Source organism: Coregonus lavaretus (assembly GCF_964263955.1).
Source record: "Coregonus lavaretus genome assembly, chromosome: 7".
Classification (NCBI taxonomy): Eukaryota; Metazoa; Chordata; class Actinopteri; order Salmoniformes; family Salmonidae; genus Coregonus; species Coregonus lavaretus.
In genome coordinates, this window is record NC_139994.1 from 61501280 (window position 1) to 61508766 (window position 7487).

The window sequence follows — 7487 nt, forward strand, 5'->3', positions numbered from 1 at the left end:
AGCACACGAACTGTTGGTCGGGAGCTTCATGAAATGGGTTTCCATGGCCGTGCAGCCGCACACAAGCCTAAGATCACCATGCGCAATGCCAAGCGTTGGCTGGAGTGGTGTAAAGTTTGCTGCCATTGGACTCTGGAGCAGTGGAAATGCGTTTTCTGGAGTGATGAAACACGCTTCACCATCTGGCATTCTGAGCGAAAAATCTGGGTTTGCCGGATGCCAGGAGAACGCTATCTGCCCCAATGCATAGTGCCAACTGTAATGTTTGGTAGAGGAGGAATAATTGTCTGGGGCTGTTTTTCATGGTTCGGGCTAGGTCCCTTAGTTCCAGTGAAGGGAAATCTTAACACTACAGCATACAATGACATTCTAGACAATTCTTTGCTTCCAACTTTGTGACAACAGTTTGGGGAAGGCCCTTTCCTGTTTCAGCATGACAATGCCCCTATGCACAAAGCTGGGTCCATACATAAAATGGTTTGTCGAGATCGGTGTGGAGGAACTTGACTGGCCTCCACAGAGCCCGGACCTCAACCCCATCGAACACCTTTGGGATGAATTGGAACGCCGACTGCGAGCCAGGCCTAATCGCCCAACACCAGTGCCCGACCTCTCTAATGCTCTTGTGGCTGAATGGAAGCAAGTCCCCGCAGCGATGTTCCAACATCTAGTGGAAAACCTTCCCAGAATAGTGGAGGCTGTTATAGCAGCAAAAGGGGAAGTGCAGGTGTCCACATACATTTGGTCATGTAGTATATATATACTGTACAAAAGTATATCCTCCATGCCTCACAACCTCCCCATGTTCAGCAACAGACCTTTAAAATCCACAAACAAAGGGATGGAGAATTTGATACGATGCTATTGAAATAGCATTTATACTCATTCTTTACATAATAGTTCTTTTCAGAGGGAATTGAACATAAAAAGTAGAACTCACGCTCTCTCTCTCTCTCTCTCTCTCTCTCTCTCTCTCTCTCTCTCTCTCTCTCTCTCTCTCTCTCTCACTCTCTCTCTCTCTCTCTCTCTCTCTCTCTCTCTCTCTCTCTCTCTCTCTCTCTCTCTCTCTCTCTCTCTCTCTCTCTCTCTCTCTCTCTCTCTCTCTCTCTCTCTCTCTCTCTCTCTCTATCCATATGCTGTATTTTCCTTCACTATCTTTATGCAAACTATATATATACGCACACACACACAGTTTTGTATTTCTATCCTAGTGGGGACCAAATAATTGATTCCCTAAATCTAACCCTAACCCTAACTTTTAACCCTAAACCTAACCATAACCCCTAAGCTTAAGCCCAAACCCTAAAACTATACCTAACTCCTAGCCCTCACCCTAGACCTAACCATAACCCTTAACCCTAATTTTAACACTAACCCTAAATCTAACCCCTAAGCTTAAAATAACATGTTTCCTTGTGGGGACAGGCAACATGTCCCCAATTGTCTGAATTATCACTGTTTAACTATCCTTGTGAGGATTTCTGGTACCCACAACGATAGTTAAACAAAAAAACACACACACAAACACACAAAGGGGTATTTTTTTATTTTCAAAATGAGAGAGAGATCTACCTTCTATGTTCAATTCCCTTTAAAAAAAAAAATACAACTATGTAAAGAATGAGTATAAATGCTATTTCAGTAGCATCGTATCAAATTCTCCATCCCTTTGTTTGTGGTTTTTAAAGGTCTGTTGCTGAATATGGGGAGGAGTGAGATGAGCAGGTTCTCATGGGGTCAATGCTTAGGGCCCTAAATCACCTAAAGGATGTCACTATTGTAATTGAATGGGATTCCTTAGTGCTTTTAGAGTTGCTTTGTGGTTTGACTGGAGAGCAGGAAATGACATGCACCAAAGGAACATAAAAACAGGCACAGACGCAATACCAATCAGACAGCCACATACACTGGATGTGTAATGCACCAACACACAAGTAACAGATGGTCACAGTCACTCACTCACTCACTCACTCACTCACTCACTCACTCACTCACTCACTCACTCACTCACTCACTCACTCACTCACTCACTCACTCACTCACTCACTCACTCACTCACTCACTCACTCACTCACTCACTCACTCACTCACTCACTCACTCACTCACTCACTCACTCATGCAGACACACACACACACACACACACACACACACACACACACACACACACAGAATTGGACTGAAAAAAGGTGAAAGAGTGTAGCACTATTAAAGTGACAGAAACAAACACGGGCAACGTGACAGAAAGATGCCATGTCTTTCTGAGAGAGATGGAGAGGAAGAACAAGAGAAAGGGACAGATGAAGAGAGAGTGAAAGAGAAGGAGAAGGACCTAAATAAAGAGGGACCAAAAACAGAGGGACCAGATGAGAAAGGCAGAGAGGGAGAGAGAGAGAGAGAGGGGATGGAGAGACTGAGCATATTTCATCAGTACAGATGCAGTGGGTGAATGTCATTTACTGCAAATACATGGGGAGTAGTGCTAGTCAGGGGTGCTGGGTTATGATATTTACTGCTGGGTTATGATATTTACTGCTGGGTTATGATATTTACTGCTGGGTTATAATATTTACTGCTGGGTTATAATATTTACTGCTGGGTTATGATATTTACTGCTGGGTTAGGATATTTACTGCTGGGTTAGGATATTTACTGCTGGGTTAGGTTATTTGCTCCTGGGTTAGGATATTTACTGCTGGGTTAGGTTATTTACTGCTGGGTTAGGATATTTACTGCTGGGTTAGGTTATTTACTGCTGGGTTAGGTTATTTGCTGCTGGGTTAGGATATTTGCTGCTGGGTTAGGATATTTGCTGCTGGGTTAGGATATTTACTGTTGGGTTATGATATTTACTTGTGGGTTATGATATTTACTGCTGGGTTATGATATTTACTGCTGGGTTAGGATATTTACTGCTGGGTTATGATATTTACTGTTGGGTTATGATATTTACTGCTGGGTTAGGATATTTACTGCTGGGTTAGGATATTTACTGTTGGATTAGGATATTTACTGTTGGGTTAGGATATTTACTGCTGGGTTAGGATAATTACTGTTGGGTTATGATATTTACTGCTGGGTTAGGATATTTACTGTTGGTATAGGGGAGCAGTGCTGGTCAGGGAGTGAGAGCTGAGACCAGGGCCGCTGGGTTCCTTCCTGTCTCTGTGGTGTTCCTTCCTGTCTCTGTGGTGTTCCTTCCTGTCTCTGTGGTGTTCCTTCCTGTCTCTGTGGTGTTCCTTCCTGTCTCTGTGGTGTTCCTTCCTGTCTCTGTGGTGTTCCTTCCTGTCTCTGTGGTGTACCTCCAGCCCTTTTCTAGTGAAGTGACTTTACATGGGAGTGTCACTCCCAAATATAGTCCTCACTCACTCACCCTCCCCCCTCTTCCCTCTCCCCTTCTTCCAACTCTTGGTCCCTCCCCCTCCACCACTTTTGGTCAACTCACCTCATATACCCCACTCTACAATCTCTCTCTATCTCTTTCTGTTTTAAAGCTAATTTCCTGCAATTCTACAAATGTTGCAATGGGGAAGACTGGAAAATTTGCAGTTTTATAGCTAATCTCATTTTGTAGCATTTTTAAAGCTAATTAAAGCTAAGATATACGTTTATAGACTGTGATAAAGGCACTGGATTATGAGCCCTTGTGTGCTAAATGAACAAATTAAGTAGACAGTGGCATGGTGCATATAGCCATAGAAGCACAGTGACATGTGTCACGCCCTGGCTCTGGGGACTATGTTATATTGAGCCAGGGTATGGAAGTCTATGTTTGTATATCTATGTGGGCCTGAGTGACTCCCAATCAGAGGCAACGAGTGTCAGCTGGTTGTCTCTGATTGGGAGCCATATTTAACTATCGGTCTTTTCACTTTGTGTTGTGGTTTCTTGTTCCGTTAAGGTTTGTTCGTGTTGTAACCTTAGACGTCACGCATCGTTGGTTATTGTTTTGATCGTGTTGATCAGTTAATAAATATATATTATGTTCACCTTCAACGCTGCGCATTGGTCCTCTCTCGTAGACGATCGTGACAGAAGAAACCACCAGAACTGGACCAAGCAGCCTAGTGAGGAGCAGAGTAGGTGGACTTGGCAACAGTGGAGGCAGAGCTTCGACTGGGTCAAGCCGAATGAGGAGCTGAATGACGGAGATTGGAAGCAGAGGAGCGAGAGGTGGGCGAGAATTATCGAGGCCTGGCCCACGGGGAAGAGAGACTCCCAGAAATTTTTTAGGGGGGGGCTCACGACGTCGGACCAGCAGGAGGCCGCGATAGAGCGGTCCAGTTGGTTGCCAGAGGAGGCCGCCAGGTTACGGGGGCCACTGGTCGAAGAGGGGATGGAGGATGTAGAGGCACGGCGAGAGGTACTGGCGTGTGTTGCCAGTCCGGTCCGGCCCGTTCCAGATCCCGGTGTAGGGCCAGTGGTGTGTGTCCCCAGTACGGTCCGGTCTATTCCTGCTCCCCGCACCAAGTCAGGGGTGCGCATCGTCAGCCCGGTTCGGCCCGTTCCTACTCCACGCACCAAGCCTACGGTGTGCGTCGACAGCCCAGCCCGGCCCGTTCCTGCTCTCCGCACCAAGTCTGTGGTGCGCGTCGCCAGCCCAGTCCGGTCCATCCAAGCTTCCCGCACCAAGCCAGTGGTGTGCGTCGTCGGTCCGGCACGGCCCGTGCCTGCTCTCCGCACCAAGTCTGTGGTGCGTTTCGTCAGCCCTGTCCGGCCCGTTCCTGCTCTCCGCACCAAGTCTGTGGTGCGCGTCGCCAGCCCAGTCCGGCCCATCCAAGCTCCCCGCACCAAGTCAGTGGTGCACGTCGTCAGCCCGGTCCGGCCTGCTCCCTGCACCAAGTCAGTGATGTGCTTCGTCAGCCCAGTCCGGCCTGTCCCTGCTCCACGCACCAAGCCTACGGTGTGCGTCGTCAGCCTGGTAAGGCCCGTTCCTCCTCCACGCACCAAGCCAGGGGTGCGCGTCGTCAGTCCAGCACAACCCGTGCCTGGGTCATGTCCGGAGCCGGATCCGCCGCCGTGGCGGAGTGCCCACCCGGTCCCTCCCCTGTTGTGGTTGTTTGGCGCGGTCGGAGTCCGCGCCTTTGGGGGGGGGTACTGTCACGCCCTGGCTCTGGGGACTATGTTATGTTGAGCCAGGGTATGGAAGTCTATGTTTGTATATCTATGTGGGCCTGAGTGACTCCCAATCAGAGGCAACGAGTGTCAGCTGGTTGTCTCTGATTGGGAGCCATATTTAACTATCGGTCTTTTCACTTTGTGTTGTGGTTTCTTGTTCCGTTAAGGTTTGTTCGTGTTGTAACCTTAGACGTCACGCATCGTTGGTTATTATTTTGATCGTGTTGATCAGTTAATAAATATATATTATGTTCACCTTCAACGCTGCGCATTGGTCCTCTCTCGTAGACGATCGTGACAACATGGTGCATATAGCCATAGAAGCACAGTGGCATGGTGCATATAGCCATAGAAGCACAGTGACTTGGTGCATATAGCCATAGAAGCACAGTGACTTGGTGCATATAGCCATAGAAACACAGTGACATGGTGCATATAGCCATAGAAGCACAGTGACTTGGTGCATATAGCCATAGAAGCACAGTGACATGGTGCATATAGCCATAGAAGCACAGTGACATGGTGCATATAGCCATAGAAGCACAATGACATGGTGCATACAGCCATAGAAGCATAGTGACATGGTGCATATAGCCATAGAAGCACAGTGACATGGTGCATATAGCCATAGAAGCACAGTGACATGGTGCATATAGCCATAGAAGCACAGTGACATGGTGCATATAGCCATAGAAGCACAGTGACATGGTGCATATAGCCATAGAAGCACAGTGACATGGTGCATATAGCCATAGAAGCACAGTGACATGGTGCATATAGCCATAGAAGCACAGTGACATATGCCTCAATGCAGTCAGATGTGTGGTTTATTGGGGGTGTGGCTTTCAGTTAGTTATTTTTGGCCACCCATCCAATGAGAGTGAATATCATTCCAATTAATCTGAATGTAATTCCAGTGGATTGCTCGCTATGAATTCTATCTGATGGTGTTTGCATATTTAGGTAAAGACAAATAGTATCCCGAAGAGAGAATTAAAAAAATATATTTGATTGGGTGGGCCTGGCTCCCCAGTGGGTGGGCCCGGGCTAATCTCATACAATCCATACATTTTGTTCCAGGCCCACTCGTGCTTACGTGGCTGCCATAGAATATGTTTTGGCAGTGTTGGAGGTGGACCTGCATTAGAGCCTTCAAATCCGTGATGTGGTCCTCTGTGGCTCAGCTTGTAGAGCACGGCGCTTGTAACGCCAAGGTAGTGGGTTCGATCCCTGGGACCACCCATACACAAAAATGTATGCACGCATGACTGTAAGTCGCTTTGGATAAAAGCGTCTGCTAAATGGCATATTATTATTATTATTATCATTGTGAGGAAGCCACACCCACCCCACTGGGGTTAGAAGTTCAGAGATAGAAAGTATAGGTTCTGTAGACGTAATGACGCTCAAAGTGAAAAATCATTCAACTAAATAATGAGGATTTCTATCATCCTAATGGAGGTGTAGATTACATCTCACATTCCAGTGTTCAAAGGCTGCATTGGATTTCTGTTAATGCGACTCCTTGCAGCCAATGGCAATGTCCACTTTAGGTGTAATGCCTGGAGGCACGTTTCGATTTGACAGCGCTAACCCAGTTCCACCTCCGACACAACACAGACCCTATCAGGAAGTAGTTCGGGGAACCGTGCCTAAGACCTGGAGACTTGCGTCGGCTTCCCGAGGTTATGGTTGTCACTAGTTACCACAGCCACAGTCAACTTTGGCTATATCGTAGAAATTGTAAAAACAAAAATTAGCTTTTTGGTCATAATTATCCGCCATGATGAAATCAGGGAAGGAATTGTGGATCTGTCTCCATCGGTCCGTTCGTTCGTACGTTAGTCACAAGCGATATCTCAGACAGTACTGGCCCAGTTTTGATTAAACATAGGTGAATGATGCATCTTGCCATAGAGATCTGGCATTTACAAAATTACACTGATTGGCCCAAGGCCAGAGCTATAGCAATTAACTGAAATTTGTTAGTCACATGATATCTCAATTGGCCCAAAGGGGGGCACTGCATCATTGGTGGGGGAAGAAATGTTCACTGTTGCCTTGTTTAAGGTTAGGGTTAGGCATAAGGTTAGCAGTGTGGTTAAGGTGAGGGATAAAAATATAAATTATAGAAATTGGCTGGGTTTCTGACTGTGTCTGTGGGAACTGGTGACGACCTGAGCTTATGCCTTGGCTCAGTGGGCTAATACAGTTTTGAGGCGAGCTGACGACCCAGGTTCAGTTGATACTGCGACTAATTAGAATCCACATATTTTCATGAATTCTTGCTTCAAAGAAACAGTTCCTAAACTTGCTCAGCTGGTGTCCCTGGCTTTGTCCAACCCTGTTGCATTGTTATGGATGCTACGT